Source organism: Myodes glareolus, chromosome 19 (assembly GCF_982192425.1).
Source record: "Myodes glareolus chromosome 19, mMyoGla1.1, whole genome shotgun sequence".
Lineage (NCBI taxonomy): Eukaryota > Metazoa > Chordata > Mammalia > Rodentia > Cricetidae > Myodes > Myodes glareolus.
The window spans coordinates 36,309,359-36,328,536 of NC_142044.1; positions in this window are offsets into that span (position 1 = coordinate 36,309,359).

A 19,178-nucleotide genomic window follows, 5' to 3' on the forward strand; every position below is an offset into this window, starting at 1 on the left:
AATGTCTTTTGTGAATAATGCGGCTGCCTCCCCCAGAACCTTGCGATGATGTGCCTCCCTGGCCTTTGTCAGACTGTGGCCGCCAAGACTCTGCCAGCAGGCAGGTTTTATGGCTTCCATTTGGGGAATGAAGAAAGTGGCTTCCGGTGGCTTGGAGGCTTGTCATTCAGGGACATTTCTACTCCCTCTGGCTCCCGACTTTCTTGGACCAGATCAGCACATGCTGAGGAATGAGGTCTTTCTGTCACATCTCTTTCCCTCTCTGAGTCCCATTTTGCAGCCCCCTCCCCACCTCATGAGAATCCCCTATACACACACTTCTCATCTACCGCTGTCCTGACCTTTCCAAGTTCTCCCATCGGCCCCACTGTGTCCCAGATAGGATGCCCAACTCTGTCGGTATCAAATAGATATCACATGTGACAGGCCTGCTACTTTAATAAATGGACTAACACAGTATTGTCCCCACACTGATGCTTGGGAGACTTGCTCTCTTCCCTACTCCATAGCACACTGCTCCTCTGGACCAGCTCTCAAGACTTGCGACACTGGGACCCAGCCTCTCCTCAGCTCTTTCCAGGGCTTCCAGCCAGAGAGGCATTTGTCGAGACAGGTCAGATGGCACCAAGCAGAAGCCTTGATGGAGGACGGCAGGTGAGAACAGGTGGGAAGAGCCAAGAGCAGTTGGGACAAGCAGTGAGGGGCAGGAAGGAAGAGATGCAGGGAGGGATCCAAGGAAGGGTGAAGGAGAGGCTGTAGGGAAGGCTGCAGGGAGGGTTGCGAGGAGGGATGTAAGAGAGCTTAGGGAGGGCTTCAGAGAGGGGGTACAGGGAGGAATACAAGGAAGGATAAAGGGACAGATGAAGGGAGGGCTTCAGGAGGGTTGCAGGGAGGGGATCCAGGAATTAGCCAGGCCTCTGAGCAAATCTGCTGATACTTCCCAGAATCAGAAAGCAGCTAACAGGAAAGATGGAAGAGAATTTGAAACAATTTGGGGAGAGAGGTTTTGAAAGGCAGAGGAAGGCTTTCAGTCCAGCAAGTAGCAAAGATCCGCTATTCATCCTTTGTCACAGCTGAACCTGCTAGTGACAAGCCAGTCTATGTGCCTCTGCCATGACACTCTGTCTTGGCCTTCAAGGGTGGCAGGGGGCAGGGCGGGAGGGGGGTGAGCCTGACCCCATGGTGTAGAACAAGTGGAGCTGGTATTCTCTTGGCTCTTTTTGAGCAGACAGGGCAGGGGTGGAGAGGGTTGGTTTGTATACACAGCGTTTGTGATATTAGCTGGTAAATAATGCATGAACCCGAATCGTGTTTGGCACAGAATGCAGTTTCTGCAAAATGTGACACCCAACAAAGTTAAGGAAAAAAAACCGAAACAAGGAACTGCATCTCATAGATCCCTATGTCTGCAGCTACCCTTCCTCAGTAAGAACCAACCTCACCGGGAAGCTAGGACCTCGAGGGCCAGCAGAACTAGGGGCAGACAAGCACATGCCTTGCTCTGTAAGGCTCTTCTGGCTGCATCTGTCTCCCTGATGCTCCAAGGACAACTCTGTGAGGGGGACACAGTCGTGCAAATCTTCCCAGGTGACAGCGAAGACAATGTGAGGAATCTCACAGCGGTTCCACACCACAAGCAGCTCCAATGGGTGCTCTGCTAAACTTGGGTTTAAACTTGGGCCCGGGCATCTTTACCTTTTGTTCAGATTCTCATTCCATGTGAGGTCCTAGATGTTGTTAAGTGAGCCGAGAGCGATGCTTTCTCTTGGAGCTCTTCAGGGAGGTGTAATGATGAGTACCACACAGGAAAGCCCCTTCTTGTATCTGGGGTTCTCACTTTATGAGTCTAGGGGGTAGACACTGTTCTACAATAACAACGCTAATGAGACCTGGGCACTCTCTGATGACATGGGTGGTGGGTTATGAACATGACCCAGCGAACCCATGTTGTATGCTCTAGGGTGAGTGCAGAGGCACTAGGAACCTCCTGCAAGGATATAATATCTTTAGAACCCTGTTTCGGCTTCACATTCTTTACTTCTTGCTTATTTCTTCACCTTCCTAGAGACAAAAATCTTACAGAGCGGCTCCCAAACTGCTGGATGAGCTGTTCTGGAGTACAAGCAGCTGTGGCCTGCCAACTGGGCTCTCGGTCTGAAGTTTCTGCTGCTGCCACCCAGCATCTTCATGGTCCTGGGAAGGTTCTCTACAGCTCCGTCTCAGCAGGCACTCCCATGCCAAGTCCATTCAGATGGGGTAACGTTCAGTCAGTCTGTGGTGACAGTGGCTCAGAAAGGGGGCCTTGGCACTGGTGCTGTGGCTTCTTAGGTCTCTTCTGACTGTGCCAGAAGGACATTATTCCTACCTGAGCTGCTGGGGCCCGACACTGTGTCTTTTTCAGTAATTTGAGGGAACACCATTGTTATTACATCAGATGTTTCTCTTGCTCCGTTCTCTCATTTTCTTCTTGTCCAAGGACACATATGTTACACCAGAATCTCACTATATTGTTCAGCTTAACATGGAACTCATGTAACCCAGGTTAGAAGTACACGTGTGATCCTCTTGCTTCAGCCTTCTAAATTCTGAGATGATAGGTATGCACCACCATGCCTAGCTGGCTAAGTGTCTGCTGTGGTTCTGTTTTATTCTTTCTCTCTCTTTTCTGTGTGTGTGTGTGTGTGTGTTTTAAATTTACGTTTTCCTCTATTTTATTTCCATTCAGGGAGTTTCTATTGACTGGTACTCAAGTTCTCTAATCCTTCACTTGGCAGTAACTTGCCAACCACAAAACTACCCAACGATACCCTTCATTCTGTTCCTATTTTCCTCTCGGTCACATCTGTTCTTTCCCATCATTTTCATCTTCCAGCTCATGGTTATCATCTGTTCTTGCATGTGGTCTTCCTTTTCCGTTACAGCCTTGAGCTAACCATGATTGATTAAAATTTCTTATCTGGTCACTCCATGTGCTGGCTAGTTTTATGTCAACTTGACATAAACTATAGTCGTCTGAGAGGAGGGAACCTCAACTGAGAACATGTCTTCAGGCAAGCCTGTGGAACATTTCCTTCCTTCCTTCCTTCCTTCTTCCTTCTTCCTTCTTTTCTTTCTCTCTTTTTCTTTTATAGAAAAGAAGCAGGATATACAGGAAAACCAGTTTTTATTGAAATTCAAACTACACCACTTCCTAGCTTTCTGAAGAGATCAGTTTAACCACATGCAAAATAGGAATAATGATGTACCTAAAGGGTGTATTTTAGCGTAATGGGCCTTTCTCTGTTAAGTTGTCATATTTGAGTTAAATATTCCCATTATTTTACTTAAGTTACCACTCAAAATATCCAAAAATATAACACCAACTCTTTCAAGAATGTCTGACAATGTGACTGGCCTCATCTTCCACATGCTTCCCACAAAAAAGCTGTGCTTTGCTATAGGCTCAGAAGCATGGAGCCAAGTGACGATGGGCTGAACCCTCTGAAACTGTGAGCCAAGTAAGTCACGCCTTTTAGTAGGTATTCATGTCAGGGAATTTGTCACAGAAATACAACAATAACTGAAATGTACACTAAATCTCTCCTGAGAACATTTTCTTAATTAATGATTGATGGGGAGGGCCTTGCCCATTGTTGATGGTGTCATCCCTGGGCTAGTGATCCTGGACTTTATAAGAAAGCAGGATGAACAAGCCATGGGGTGCAAGCCAGTAGCAGCACTCTTCCCTGGTGTCTGTGTCAGCTTCTGCCTCCAGGTTCCTACCCTGTTTAGAGTTCATGACCTAACTTTCCTCAGTGATGAACAGTGATGTAGAAGCATAAACCAACAAAACACTTTCCTCCCAGGTCATGGTGTTTCATCACATCTATAGCAATCCTTGGAATTGTTAACCAACTGATTACTAAACAGCATCTGGATCATATCTACACCACTTTCTAATTCTTGATCAGCCTGTTACTGGGGTAAAATTTGAACAAGAGCTTCCTGGTACACTTTGGAACTCACTATTGAAAGCCTAACATGTGATGCTTAGAAACAGCCAAAGAGGCCATTTATTTTTATGTTCGCCATAACTGTGGGTGTCAGAGGCTGTTTTGTGCTGTCTCCTTTTCTCAACTTCTCCTGCTATGAGATCTCACAAGAAAAACATTTAGTCAATACATGTTTACTGAGGTCAAGAAGTTCTGTAAACCCGGGGATCCTGAGACAATGGGCAAGACGGTGTGACATGTGCCATGAACCGTAGAAATGGGGTGGAGTGTGATTGAATGTGAGAACAATCAAATGAATGGAAGGACACAGCACAGTTTTGCAGAGGGGAAGCCCTCAGATGAGGTGCTGTGTGGGAACATTGAGGTAGAGACGGGAAAAGGAGTGTATCCTTACACATCATGGATAATATGGGCAAAGTAGAAAGGGAGTTGACTTGGGATGGATTTCAGTGGGAAGAGTGGTAGATTCTGCCCTTGTGACAACCACATCCATCTGCCCCTTGCTGGCCATGTAGAGAAGAGTCCTCCGTTTCCCACCATATCCTAAGAGCCAGGCAGAGACCTACACAATGCAGATGTGTGGTGTGCACCTGCCTATGAAGTCACAGAGAGGATTTAGTCCAAATGAATGAAATAAATCAAGGCTAAGGATCCGGGGAACAGCTGGAGCTATTACATCTCACAGCATGGGCTCTGGACATGAGGATAACTCAATAGGAGGGCAGCCTCTCTGACCACAACTGTCAGGGGCCATATCTAGTACCATTAACCAGGTTCAGTCTCCTGATGCTTCTTTTTCCTCCCTAGCAAAATATTCCCCCTGGGGAGAAGATGCATATGGCTTAGGGTCTTCCTGCCAGAGTTTACCTAATTCCAAGGCTCTCTACAGATAAGTAAACTGAGGTTCAGAGAGGGATGTGTCTACACAGCTGTACCTGCAGAACATTGAGTTATCTCTTCCTAGTTTTACAAAATTCTGGGTCTCCAAGGTTCTATCAGCAGGAATGTGGGGTCATCTAACCCAGTGTCCTGGGTCTTGTCATCGATCCCACATCGCCACACCCTATGACCCAGCACACTTTATTCTTTTATGCTTCCAATTTCTCTTACACTGAATAAAGTGTTTATACACTCATCGGTGGGGATGTCATTGAGTGTGTCCAATGACAAATTAATTAGACCTTTGCAAGGTGTAAGGTGGAAAGAACAATAACTGGTACCAAAAATAGACCGTAGGGTGGGATTCTTCTGGATGACTAGCTTGTGAGAGAGTAGAGAGAGATCTGGAGATCTGTACCTTCTCTGCCTATCAAGAAACCTGCTTGAATGTTCCAGAATGCCAAGGGTAGAGAGGGCTGTGGTAGCAGAAGGAGGCCGACAGTCCCAGGACATTATCAAGCAGCTTTATTTCCCCATGTTTTCCTACAGGACAGTCCTTACTCCATTTGGAATCTTCTAACACCCGCCATCCTTGACAACTGTATTAATACTCATCAGATCTTCTGGGCTCAGTGCGTGAGGGTTTAGCGCAGGGAACTGAATGCTGCCTCCCATCTTGAGCAACTTCAGTGTCCGCCTGTGTTGAGGCGTGTGCTCCCATCAGCCATTCATGAAGTGTCTGCTGGAATTAGTAAATCCCTTTCATTTACTTACGTAGGAGAAAATGTTTAATAGCTGCCACATGAAATTTGCAAATTGTGCTCCGTCTGGGACTGATTAATAAAACACCATGGAAAATACATCAGTCATTTTGGGATTTAAATTAGCACCATATTCCACTTGAATCATCCTCTTTCGCAAAGCTGATATGGCCTTGCACCCCCTCCCCTTCATCCCTAATTTTTTTCTTCCAATCTCTTCAGTTCAGTTGTTCTGTTGAGGAGCCAAATGAGAGAAGGATGAGGGTGTTTGTGACTGCCTCTTATCAGTCCTGGTCGACCTGTGGCAGGCTGGGAGGACTCATTTATCTCTGTGTCCTCTGGGTACCAGCGCACAGTAGGTAAAAGAGAACTGAATGGCAGATTATGAAATTGTTGGGACTCATTGAGACAGGCCTTGGGGCCCCTTCCTTGTGTGATTGTCACGGGTTCCAGGTAGCTAGAATGTGCCCAGTACTTCAGCTAGGCAGGCACTCACTGTGTTAAACAACTTTGAGGGGTTGTTTTATGCTGTTGAAATCTCTCAGATGAGGAGGAGGGACACCTTCATTCTGTCTTCAGATGGGGTCTGAAGCCTGATGGATTAAGAACCCTCCATCAGAATTCACCACAGAACAGAAGGTAGATACAGGGCTTTCTAAAGTGACAGGTGCATTTATGGTCTTCTGCTCCAGCATCCATACTCTGTAGATGGAGGAACAGAAGCACAGTCAGGGACCTCAGGCTGCTACACACTGGTTGGGGGAGCTCTGAGGCTTTTACGGGAACCTCTCAGTCCTTCCATAGAGCACTACTCCTTGGCAGATACCCGGGGTAGCTTACTGAGCCCCAGCCCGTCTGCTAGGTGTGTAGGGATAAATGCAAGCCTGGGAGTCATCCAATTAGTTGTTCCACAGAGGTACAGCGTACCAAGCTGGAAGTCCAGAAACTGGTCCTACAGAGAGAGGCTTGAATTGAGAGAAGGCAAACCTTTCCATTCTAGCTAAACCTCTATTGCACCACTTATGAATTGAAAGTAATAACACATGCCCTGCCCACAGAAGAGGACTTTGTGAGGGTTAGACCTGGAAAAAGCATACAACAAAGGGTGTTTTGAAGAGCTAAGCTTCCCTGCCAAGCAACGGGACCAACCCAGAGACTGACATGACTTTTATACTTTTCAGGGGCAGGAGAGGTGCAATGCCGCAGCCTTGCACCCCAGTCCCAAGGTAGTCTTTCATCTGATAGCTCACCCTGAGCACTAATTGTTAACAGATTTTGCAACATCCCCCAAATTACACACCCATTAGCAGCTGAGTCTAGCCATGATGGAGGCGTTAAGATGTAACATCCTTGAAGAGGTGGTGCTAGAGCTGACTCCTAGGGTAGAGGGGGTTGGTTTAATGAGATAGAGGAAATTTAGCTCTCCCTTTGTCCCCAGCCTCATCCAAGTGTTGCCTTTAAAATGAGAGGCAACTTCATTGGCTTTTTTTTTCTTTTGGTTGCTTAGGGCCACAGATTAGGAGAGCGGGTCTGTCCAAAGGCTGCAGCTCAGCAGGAGCTAGGGAGTCTTCTAAAAGCCCACAGCCTTCAAATGAGAGCTGCCACGTGGAGCCCACATCTATCACTCGCTGCTTCAGCCCCACTTGAGCCTCAGCATGCACAGATGTCCTTTAGTATCCCCCAGGGAATGGTCTCAGGACCGCCTATGAATAATAAAACCTGTGCATGCTCATATCCTTGTATAAAATGCCGTCATATCTGCATCTAAACTGTGAACACCCCCCTGTGTGCTTTAAATCAGCCCTAGATGACTTACAGCAGCTAATACCATGTAAATTTGCCTCTGTAATGGTTATGTGGTATTGTTTAGGGGATTATTAGGGAAAAAAATCCATACATGCCCAGCATAATGCATTTTTAAAAAACAACCCTATCCAACCTTGGTTGGTTAACTCTGCAGTTATGGGACCATGGGTATGGAAGGCTGACTGTATGTTGTTCCTACACAGAGGCTTTCCCTAACCACGTTATACTAGACCTGCCTTCTCATGGCTTGTGACCATTCATAGCCAGGTTATTCTTTGTAAAGGGTTGAGATCTGGCTTTCTCAGCTTTCTGGCATAGAGTTTAGATCTTGGCAGGTTATCAGTAAACATTTGCTGAACTGTAGGATGAACCTTCACCATAATAACCCACTGCAAGTGTTGATTCTGTCCCCCACAATGTAAATCAATAAGACAGGAGACTCATGGGTTTCCTCCCTACCACCAGTGAGAGCATCAGGGCAGGGGATCGAGTCACCAGAGCCACCACTCCAGGTTGCAGCACTCATTCCATCCATGGTTGGTTCTCTGGGGAGGCTTAGGACATCCCAGCTTCTGATGGATCCCCTGGCATATGGATGCTTCTCCAGGGACACTCATTCCAAGATTCTCAGAAATTCAAGAGGTGTTTTGTTAGAGAGCAATGGCCTCTGTCCTCATTGTACTTTTGTAAACTATCTCTCCTGGCCCCAGGTTCTCTTTACACACACACACCCCGTGAGCATTTGCATTCTGGTATTGGCAGGGTAAACAGAGAGGAATCTGCTGGAGTCCCTGCCCTGGAGGTGCTCACAGCTTAGCTGGGAAGAAAGTAATGTGCCCAAATAATTAGACTATAGTGTGATAAATGTGATAATTGAGGTAAAAACAAAGCCGTGTGCAAACATAGAACAGAACATTTAGCTATGCCCGTTGGGCTGGTATAAGGCTCATAGAGGCTGAGGTGCCAGTGGTGAATTTTGGTTAAGAGACAGAGCCTACTCATCACTCACCCTCAGTTGGGTTGGGCCGGAAGTTCCCTGCAGGCAGCTCAGGATTCTCTGGCACCTATTACCTGGAAGCTGAGGTGCTTGGTAATGAGTGTCAAGTGCTGGTGCTGGCAAAGCCGGCTGGAATCAGGCTTAGAAAGGCTTTGAATGTCTTTTAAAGGGTTTTCACTTTCTCCTGTGACCACAGGAGCCCCTTAAAGGATTTAAAACTGGAGAAGTGACATGATGGAATTTGTGAGAGAGAATCGGCACCTCCATTATTAAGGAAAAAGCAGAGAAGACTGTGGTGTCTTAAGCCAGACTCCCTACCAGACCCACCTCCTTTTGGTCCTTATCTTCTGAGAGGGCGTATTGCTATTCTGGCCCTGATCCTGACTGTCTGAGTGACCTTTGCAAGAATGTGAGCTCAAGTTCTCCTCCAAATTCAGAAATGGCTTGGCCTACTTTACTGTGTGTTGTTAGGAGCTGGTGGCGGAAGCTGTGTACAGTATTGCCCATTGCACTTGGCCTTGAAGGTGTGAGAAGTTACCGTTTTTATTTCATGAAATGCAGCCCTTTGTACCATCTGTCGTTAACTGATTCTGTCTTCTGTGCCAGGCTCCCCCAGTCTAAGAGCAACTAAGACTGGAGACCTTCTCCAACTAACCCTCCCGCTTCTTCCCTAGGACGCCAGGTAAAATGACCAGAAGCAGTGAAAATTCCTGTCCAAGGTTCTGAAACAGCTCCCTCAGCCAGAACAGACTCCCGGGGCTGGGCGCTGTCCGTGGTTCTGAACCTTATATACACTCAAGGAGAATTTGCTGAGCCCAACTGGCAGAAATACTCCATTTCTGAGCACATCAACTAGAGAAAGCATTGCAGCCGTCTGTTGCTCCAAACTCACTTTCTCCCAGTAGATTTACAACTCATAAGCGAAGCCGTCAGAGTCAAGTGAATAAAGCCAAGGCCCCAGCGCTCTTCGGCATTAACCATGAGCGAGTAGGAGGGCTTCGAGCATCTTGTATTTTAATTCCAACCCATTTATGAAGTTGCCTTCCCAGTGAATCATTTATCAGGCCCACCCCCACTCTCTCGTTCTGTGCTTCCTTGCAGCTCACACAAAGGAAGGAAATGAAACCCGTTTCAATGGCTGCAGCTGCTGCCCAGAATCTTTACGAGCTGGTGCACAAGGAGGAGGGAGAGGCACCGGCTTTGGATCTGACTCTGTTGTCAGTGATGTTTCAGACTTAAATTAAGTCAGAATGAGATGGGAACTATAAAGTTAGTCTTGAAAAGTCCCTGGCTTTACAGGCCCCACCCTTTGTAGCGCCCCTGCCATCTCTCAAACTGTTTCCCAAGCCCAATTACAGTAGGGAATATTTTGAAAACACTTCTTATTCTAGCCCCCATGTTTGGCCCCTGCCTCCCTGGGTTCTGCAGCATCAGGACATTTCTACCCTGAGATTTCTAGCCCTAAAACGCACTCAGGTGGATTTCAACTTGGCAGATCAGTAGTTCTAATTCCAAACAAGCGACTTAAAGTCCTGTGTTTCAATTGCCTTTTTGGTAAGATAGGGACAGAAAAAAGCACCTCTGTGGATGGTGCCTATTGGGCCTGGCTTCAGTGAATGTTCTGGGAGCATTTCTCCTTGCCTACCTTTTGCAAGTGGGTGAGTTAATGATGCAATCCCTGTCTCTGTATTAATTCTATCAGCATTTATTTGCATGTTTTCAATGGCTCACTAATATTTCCCTAGGAGAACTGACCTTATTTGAGTAAATACCTGGCTATGTGCGTCCCTTTCAAGTCCCAGAAACAACATCCTGTGGGCAAATCAATGCTCTGCCTATGCATAGAGCCATGGCTGGCATGAAGGACTCCTCAATAGTCCTTTCTTTTCCTTTTGCTAGTGGCTTCTCCCAGGTGAAGGAGTGTTTGTTCTTACGGCTCCAACTTTTATGAAGACACGAGGCTGAGAAAAGCCACTTCATCAAGCTATCATTGAGTTCAGATGACTAATTAATGACTATTGTCCAGGTTGGAGTTTCTGTCCATTGCAGGTGTTGGGTGGTGATGAAATGATGCTCCCAGGACTTACCTACCATCATTGCTCCAGAATGCAAGGAAGCAGGTACCTTGGTGCTCTGCATAGCAGTGGAGAAATGAGAACTCTTGAAGTGGCCTCTGCTGGACAAGCCTTTTAAAAGAGGACCTGCAATAATCTTAATTTTAACCTTGAGCCCCTCACTTCTTTTTTTTTTGTTCTATTATCCCGTGTCTCACAACTCCTCATTTCTAACTGACCCCCAAATCCACCATCATGCCTTAGATTCCATCCTGACAATGCTCAGCCCCATTTACGCCTGATACTCACCTCTCTATCCCTCTGCCAAGTTGCCTGTCTCACAGCAAGGCTACTGGCAGAATTCAGCCAGTTGCTCCCATGCTCCCAAATGATTCCCATCTGCCCCAGTTCATCACCTCTTACCCAACCTCCACTCACTTCCTGACTACATCTTTAAAAATGCAAGTCTGTCTGCACCTCCCACTATTTCCGGCCTCCTGGTCTACCTTGCTGCATAAGGATATCTGCAGCCCCCTATCCTAGCACTTAAAGGTCTCTCCAGTTCACCTTAGAAGTCTTCTATATCACCAGCTTATTTCCACTGTGTGCCTTCTGCTCCACATTCCAGACGCCTGACTGCTTGTCTTGCTTCCTGCAAGATTTCCAATTCCCTGCTTCCACATTGTCTCCCATCTATTCCGCCCCAAGTCCATTCTTCAAGGTTGACCCAAGGCTCACCTCTCTTCAAAGATTTTTGCACACATCCCCAGTTCCTAGTTATCTCCAAGAGGATTTTCATAACAATAAATGTTTTGATGTGGCCTTGACGTGTCTGCCGCCAGGAGAAACCCTCCTGTGAGAGAAGACAGAGTGTGACTGCCACACCTTTAGTGAGGTTGTCTGCCCAGTGCTCAGGGTTTAGTTCTGGGTCCACATGATTTTCTTGACCAGATGAAAAGCCAGCTCCTGTTTTTGCTGGCATGGTGGGGTGCAAAGACACTGTTTGGCACTAAGCCGCCTTCAGCATATGCTGCTCAGGATGGACAACCCCATTCTGCTGTTCCCAGTCTCTGTGGCAGCTGTGATCATTGCCTGAGCCTGCTGCTGCTGCTGAGAACGAATTATCCTCACACCTGGAGAGGTGCCACGCCCTCCTCCTCTGCCATCTGCCTTCCACCTGTGGACCTCCGAGCCTCCATAGTGTTGGGAAAATAAACACTCTAAAGCCTTAATCTGACCATGACCCGTATGACCCCCAAGGCATACTCAGTACAGAGGATCAATCCCATGCTCCCCTGCAAGCACTGCTGACACCATCCACTCTGGACTGCTTTCAGATTCTCCAGCTCCGCCTCAAGTCATCTTCTTCCCACCCAGGGACCTCTCAACCGCCCTTATGTGCAGTGAGTGTATAACTAACCGTGGACTTCAGAGCTCTAAATCCTGCAACCAAAGGCCTGAAGAATTCTTGTCCTAGGATCAGACTCAGTTTTCCTCCATTTGAATGCTGTTCTTCAAATCAATACTTATTCTGTGGGGGAAGGGTAGGAGTGATTGTGCACACCTCTCTCTCTCTCTCTCTCTCTCTCTCTCTCTCTCTCTGTGTGTGTGTGTGTGTGTGTGTGAGAGAGAGAGAGAGAGAGAGAGAGAGAGAGAGAGAGAGAGAGCACACTTGCACACACATGTGCCTGGAATACCAAGGTTAAAACACCCACATGGTGGTTTACAATCACCTGTAATTTAGTCCCCGGGTTCTTACATCTTCTTCTGCCCTCCTGGGGGTACTGCACACACGTGGATGTATGTAAAGTCGTCAGGCAGACAGATGTCTGTGAGATTGAGGCCTGTCCGGCCTATACAGTGAGCTCTAGGCTAGCCAGAGCTACATAGTAAGATCCTGTCTTTAGAAATTCTAGTTTCTAGATACTAGTTCTACCTATTTTTCAAGATGATTTTCTTATTTTTAAAAAAGATGACTCTTGCCTAAAATCCCTCAAGGCCTTTTTGACATCCCTGCTACCCCCACTGCCCCACTAGTGAGGTCCTACTCACCACCTAGGAGCCAGCATTCTTGAGTTGTTTCTTGGCCCATTTTCCAGCCCTTCATTTTCCATTCTCTTTTCTGAAAATGTCATTACTGGATGTTGGTACCTAGAGCTGGTCACCAACTACATTGCTATTTCTTAGTGTTGTTCTTTCTGCTATTTTGTTCTGCTTTCTAGGAATTTCCATTAAATTCATCCCTAAAAGAGTCTATAGGATTATGAAGGTCTTTCTTTTTTTTTTCTTCCAGTTCATGCTAGTGCTTTGTGCAGTGACTTGTTTGTCCATCACGTTGCCTCGCTGTAGGAAGGCCACATCACCACGACTTTGCTGATCAAAGACTTTGGACTTAATGACGTTTTTCCTCCTCCTATTGTTTCCAGCTCCTGTGATTTGTGTTGGTTTGTTTCTTCCTCATTCTCTCTTTCCAGTTCTCTGTATTGGGGATGCACGTTATGCTCCCAAGGCAAGTGCTCTATCCCCGAATTAACTATATCACTAGCCTTTCCTTACACTTAAAAATACTTTATTAAGGGCTCGTGAGAGGGCTCAGTAGGCAAGATCCATACCTATCATCTTGAACAAAAATAAACTCAAAGGAGATCAAATATCTCAATTTAAAATTTCAGATGCTAAAACTGCTAAATATAAACCTAGATGTTTTTCTAGGTGTAGGAAAGGACTTTCCGAGAAGGACTCAATTTGTCTAGGAATCAAGGCTAACAATTGACAAGTGGGACCCAATTGAATGAAAATGCTAAAGAAACAATTAACTCGTGTTAACAAGAAACCCACAGAGCAGGAAATAATCTTTGCCAGATACACATCTGACAGAGGATTAGTATTCAGAATATGCAAAGAACTGAAAAAGCAGAGTCAAGAAAGCAAATAACTCAATTAAAAAGTGCACTATGGATCCAGACTGAGGGTTCATAATTGAAGAAATTATAATAGCTAATAAATGTCTCAAAATACATCCAACGTTCTTAACAATCAAATCAAATTAAACCAACTTTGAAATTTCGTCTCAACCCAGCCAGAATGACTAAGGTAAACAAACCAACTGGCAACAAATGCCGGCGAGATTGCCGCAAAGGGAAAACCCTCACTCACTGTTGGTGATAATGCAAACGGGTCCAGTAACTCTGGAAATCAGTGTGGAGAATTCTCAAAGCGTTAAAACTAAATCTGCCTTTATGTCCCAGCTATACCAGTCCTTGGCATAAGCCCAACAGACTTGACATCCTACTCCACAGACACTTGCTCAGCCATGTTCGTTTCTACTCTAGTCACAACAGCTAGAAAATAGAAACAACCTACATGTCCTACAACCAAGGGATGGAGACTGAAAATGTGGTACAAAGGCATAGTGTAATACTACCCAGCTGTAAAGAGAATTGAAATCATGGATTTTGAAGGTAAAGGGTTGGATCTAGAAAAGATTATATTGAGGGAAGTAACCTAAACCTAGAGGGGATGCCATATATTCACCTCAGAGTAACTGTAGAAACCAAGAAAGGAAAAAGGGGTCATGGTGGGGGTGCAGGCTAGAGAAGGAAGTAGCAGGATACAGGTGCTATGAAGGGGGAAATTGGAGAAACAGGAAGGGGGTCTATGAATGGGGCGGTGGAAGGTTATCAGTATAGAAGAAGATGCAGGGAGGAATGACCACAGCAAGGGTGCTCAATAAAGCCTCAGAGAATTACATTATCTTAGATTCATCTAAAATTGTATGCAATATATGTATATACATATTAAGGTATATACATCCCTTAATATTTAAGATTGATATTTGATACATGATATATCATTAATACATATCTTAAATGAAGTTAAGCCAGTGCCCCACACAAGAGCCGCAGTACCAGGCATGGGAGACTTCTATTCAATTTGTTGGTCATGGTAGTCCAAGTGACTCCCAAAACAATGTAGGGTATTGCTGTTACCCTTGGTTACCTCTCAGAGACTGAAGGTAAGAAAGACGCTACTGCTGAAGGCACTGCACACCTTGGACACAGGACTCAGAAGTATCAAGCTTGCTCTAACCCGAAAACCTCCTTTGTTTGGTCTATCTTGCATAGTACCATAAAGTACTATGTACTCAAGTGTGAGGCCTGTGAACCGCAACACTGACTGACATAGCAAGCTATCCTTATAGGTACAATAGTAGCACTCGCATCTTGGTGGTGAGTAACAGCTGTCTAACTAGACTTATGGCTCAGTCAAGAGGAGAGAGATCATATCTGATTCTAGAAACCTAGACAATCACATGGGGCTAGTGAAGACATAGGTCTAAGAAGAGAGCTATTGTTGCTACTCTACCAGACCAGCATAATTCTTATCTGCAAACTAAATACTTACCCGTATACCACAGATGAGTGAAGCTCTCAGCCCTCATCAAATCAGCTTCGCAGTTCAGCAAACAGAGATCATAATGGAAAACCACATTGGACACAATGCTGGGATCAGTGAATTATAGGGATCCCGGTCCCAGTGGACACATCTACAACACAAATCTTGCACCTATGGCTTAGGGAATACTATGGAAGAGGAGGTGGGAAAGATTGCAAGAATCAGAGGACCAGGCAGTCGGCTGTGAGATTGTGTCTCCTAGAAATGATAGGGGAGCTACACCCATGATACCTCAATAATACGCCTGCTGAAACAACAGCTGAACATTGACAATCAATAGACCTGCTAGCTTGGAAGGGAAAAATCTCAAGGGCTCTACCCCTAGACAAAGAGATGCAATACAGGAAACTAATGACTGCAGAGAGAGGAAGAACCAGTCTCTCCCAGGAATGAGCACCTTAACTGGTTATCCAATACGTAGTGGTCAGCCCTGAAACCCTACCCACACAAGCAGTAAAATCAGACTCGGCAGGTTATATTTACATATTTATGTATTTATATGTAATAATGATAATCAAAGACAAAGGAGGCCATCAATTTGAGAGGGAGTAGGAGAGACATGGGAGGGGGTGGAGGAGGAAATGCAAAATGGAAGTGTTGTAATTATATTTTATTAGGGACATCAAATGGCTAAGTGGGTAAGGGTGCTTGCTGTGAAGTGTGACAACCTGTGTTGGATCCCCAAAACCCACATGGTGTAAGGAGAGAACTGACTCCCACAAGTCATCCTCTGACCTCGCCCCCCCCCAACTACTGAGCAATTTGAACAGTGTCATCATCGTGGGAGCTGGTGACGGAGAAGACAGTGTGCTAGATCTGAGGGGCCCCACCGAGTCATGGCAAAGGGGTTATTTCATGGTTCGTGTCTGCAAGTGCCCAGGAGAGCGCCCCTCTGTTTGCATGGTGGATCCAAGTCTGGCTTGTAGACATCCTTGTGCTTGGTGAGGGAGTGTCGGAAGAGGGTGGAATTCTGGTCTCACTGAGCTGCCTCACTCGTGATCCTTAAAATCGTATTAGCTACCCACAGAACATCTCGGCACCATGACTGGACATCGGGGGCGGAGGCAAGCAAAGGGAGGTCTATTCTCTTTTGTAAAGCTGTGTTTCCTTCTCAGTCAACTGAGCCCCACCTTCCCTGCCCCTTGCTACATACCTCCAGGCTCCTGTCTGAGGCTGGGGACTGCAATTGCCTCGCCTCCCTCTTTTCTGTCAGCAACTGGGCTGACATCTGGCAGCCCTGCTTCTGACGCCTCTCTATGGTTATTACTTTGTGTCTTTTCTGACTTTCTTCTCATTGTAACAAGGCTTTCTGAAAATGTTAAAATAGGCTTGTGCTCAATCCACCAGCTTAGCCACAGTCCCCGTGACACATTCTCTGGTCCCGTTGGGACCAGGTGGGTGTTGTTGCTTGCTGATGTTTGTCTGTCCTACATTCTCCAATTAAATCAAGAACTCCTTGAAGGCCAAGTCCACAGCTCTTATGTGGTCGCCTCCTTCCCCTTAGCCCTTGGCATGATGTCATTAACATTTATTAAATTGAATTGAACCCTAAATTATGCCTGCTAAGCCCCTCCCATCAAGTCTATATCGTGAGGCAAATGAATGAAGACCCATCTGTCCACTGGTCCCCAGACCCCCTGTTATGTGCCTCTCTTTGCTTTTGGGGATAACAGAACATATAACAATGACCGTGAACTTGGAGCCTCATCCTGCTCTGGTGTTTAACACAGGTAACTGGTTTTCACATCCACAAAGTGGGCATAAAGCCTCCTTGTGAATTTTCTTTGAGGGTTGAAGAATTTGGAGAAAGGCTCAGTTTATAGAAGGAACACAATAAATGCCACTTCCCCCCATCACCTACCTTCTACGAGTTGAAGACCCAGAGTTGTGTGCCTTACCAGAAAGGAGGATGGAAAGGAAAAGAGGCGAGCGAGGGTCCAGGAGAGGCCCTCTGTAGCGCAGACCGCCTCTCAAGAGCCCACTTGCGTGCTCTACACGGAAGTGGAACTAAACATCTTCCTTCAGAGCAATTTTCTGGGAGACATTTAATAGCCGCTGGAGAGGGGGAAAGGTTCAAGCTTAAGGACAATCCCATTTACGGTTTTGGCGATTGGCGGGCACAGATGCACACACTTCCCTTTAATCTTCTCCATTACTGACGCGGCTTCGCTGCTCCGTGCACACTGTGCTGGGGTCTCCCCCAGAAACTGCCCGATGCTCGTTTGCAAGCTCGTTAGCTTCTGTTTCCTCCATTAAGAGGAGGGAGGGACGTGTGTGCTGAAGCTGAGTGGGCCTAGGGGAAATTCAAGAGCTGAGCTGGGGCTGCAGAAGGCCTTGACCTTTCCAGGGAGGGAGCCGGATCGTGGTGGTGACGATAATCACTGCACACGGCGGCAAGCTGAAGTTCTACTGCCCTGGGAGTATAACGCAGTATCCAACACCTCGCCCTCCCCTGCCCATGCAAGTGATGGCAGACATGACAGAGGGAGCTGCATTGCAGTGGAGCAGGTGTATTCAAAGCTCTGGAAGCCGGAAGCTGAGCTCGGGGACAATGCACAAGGATGCAGGTGACCATCTTCTCTTTATGTCTTCCCCTAGTTGGGAGGAGCAAGAGCCAATGCAGAACTCTGCCTGGTCTCATTTTAAAAGGATAACAGTACTATTAAAGACCCTATCTACTTCCTCAACCAACACCTCTCAACACCTTCACCCAGGGGGGTCTTGTAACAGGGGAATTTTGAGGTACACCGCAGTGAGAGGAAAAGCTAGGCATGAAGTCAAAAATAGTTACCATCCATGAGTGCCATTGGCACCGTCCCATGGATTCTTCACTGGCACCAACTCATGGATGCTTTAGAAGTTAAGGGTATTACCTTTGGTCTCCAGGTTGGTGAGCCATAGCAGGAGGAGCCAGAAGCCAAGGATTCTCACCCCACATTCTTTACTGTGGCCCTTTGGCCAGGCAGTCTCCTTGGAACAGGCCGAGAGGTTCAAATGGCGCGGGTCACAAAGCCTTGTGTCTGAAAATGCTCATTGCCTCTTTATCTTCAGTGAAACAGACCACGGAGGGCCACCTCAGGGAGATGCTGAGACACTGTGAGAGGTGTGGCAAGGATGAGGAGGGTTGGTGAAGTCAGGAGGAAGTCTATGAAGAAGTAGAAAGGAAGGTACAGATTTTCAAGGGACCCACGCTACACATACAGGCAATACCCGGTCCATGCCCATCACCTGATTGCCTTTATAGACATCACCGCAGCCTCTCCATCAGTCAGGCTTGCACCATGGACCAGAGTCCAGGCCAATAGAGGTGGCTAGACATGATGGGAAAAACTCCTGGGTGTGACCAGGAGTCACATGCACATGACATGTACATCTGTCATGGTAGTACGGCCCATGGTCACCTGGGGGCCTGAAGCCCTGGCCCCGGACAGCAGAGTGAAGGGATAAAATGAGCTAGGCTTGAGGGACAGCTGCCGAGGAGGGTTGATGGGTCATTCTGTTTGTGTTGGATGTGAGGGCTGCTGATGTGTGAATCACATGGAGGATATGTGTCCATGCACAGCAGTCCAGCTGTTCTTGACTAATGTACAAGGACAGAGTGAAGAAATGGCCAGGACAGAGTAGACTGCTTGTCAGGGCAGCAACACTGCCCTGCTGGGCATCCACAGTGCAGCGCACACCAAGACTTCATTTCTTATCATGGGATAGTAATATTCTATTGCATGGAATTGTCACCTTTTTATTTGGTGTTTGGGTTATCTTCCACTTTGAGGCTTTTATGAATAATGCTACTATGAAGATAGTGTGTAGATTTTGTATGAACACCGTACACACATGCACAATCCCCTTGAGTATAAACCTGAGGACTGGAGCTCTGCAGTCAAATGTCTCCTAACTTTTCTATGAACTGCTTAATGTTTTCCAAAGTGCCTGTGGTATGGTTTGAACATGAAATAACTTCTCCAAAGATGCGTGTCTTTATGTCTTGGTCCACTATGTGAGAAGATTTGAAGCTGGAGCTTTGGGAATTAGATCATGCTCTGCCTCCATCCACCCCACTGATGAATCTCACTCAATAGGCCATGGGAAATGGCGGGACTGTGAAAACGGTGCCTGCTTGGAGGAAGCCGGTCACTGGGGGGGGGGCATGTCTCTGAAAGACATCTTGCCCTGGCTCCTTCCTGTCTGTCTTTCTTTGCTTTCTATGTGCCATGAGCTGCACTTCTTGGCACCA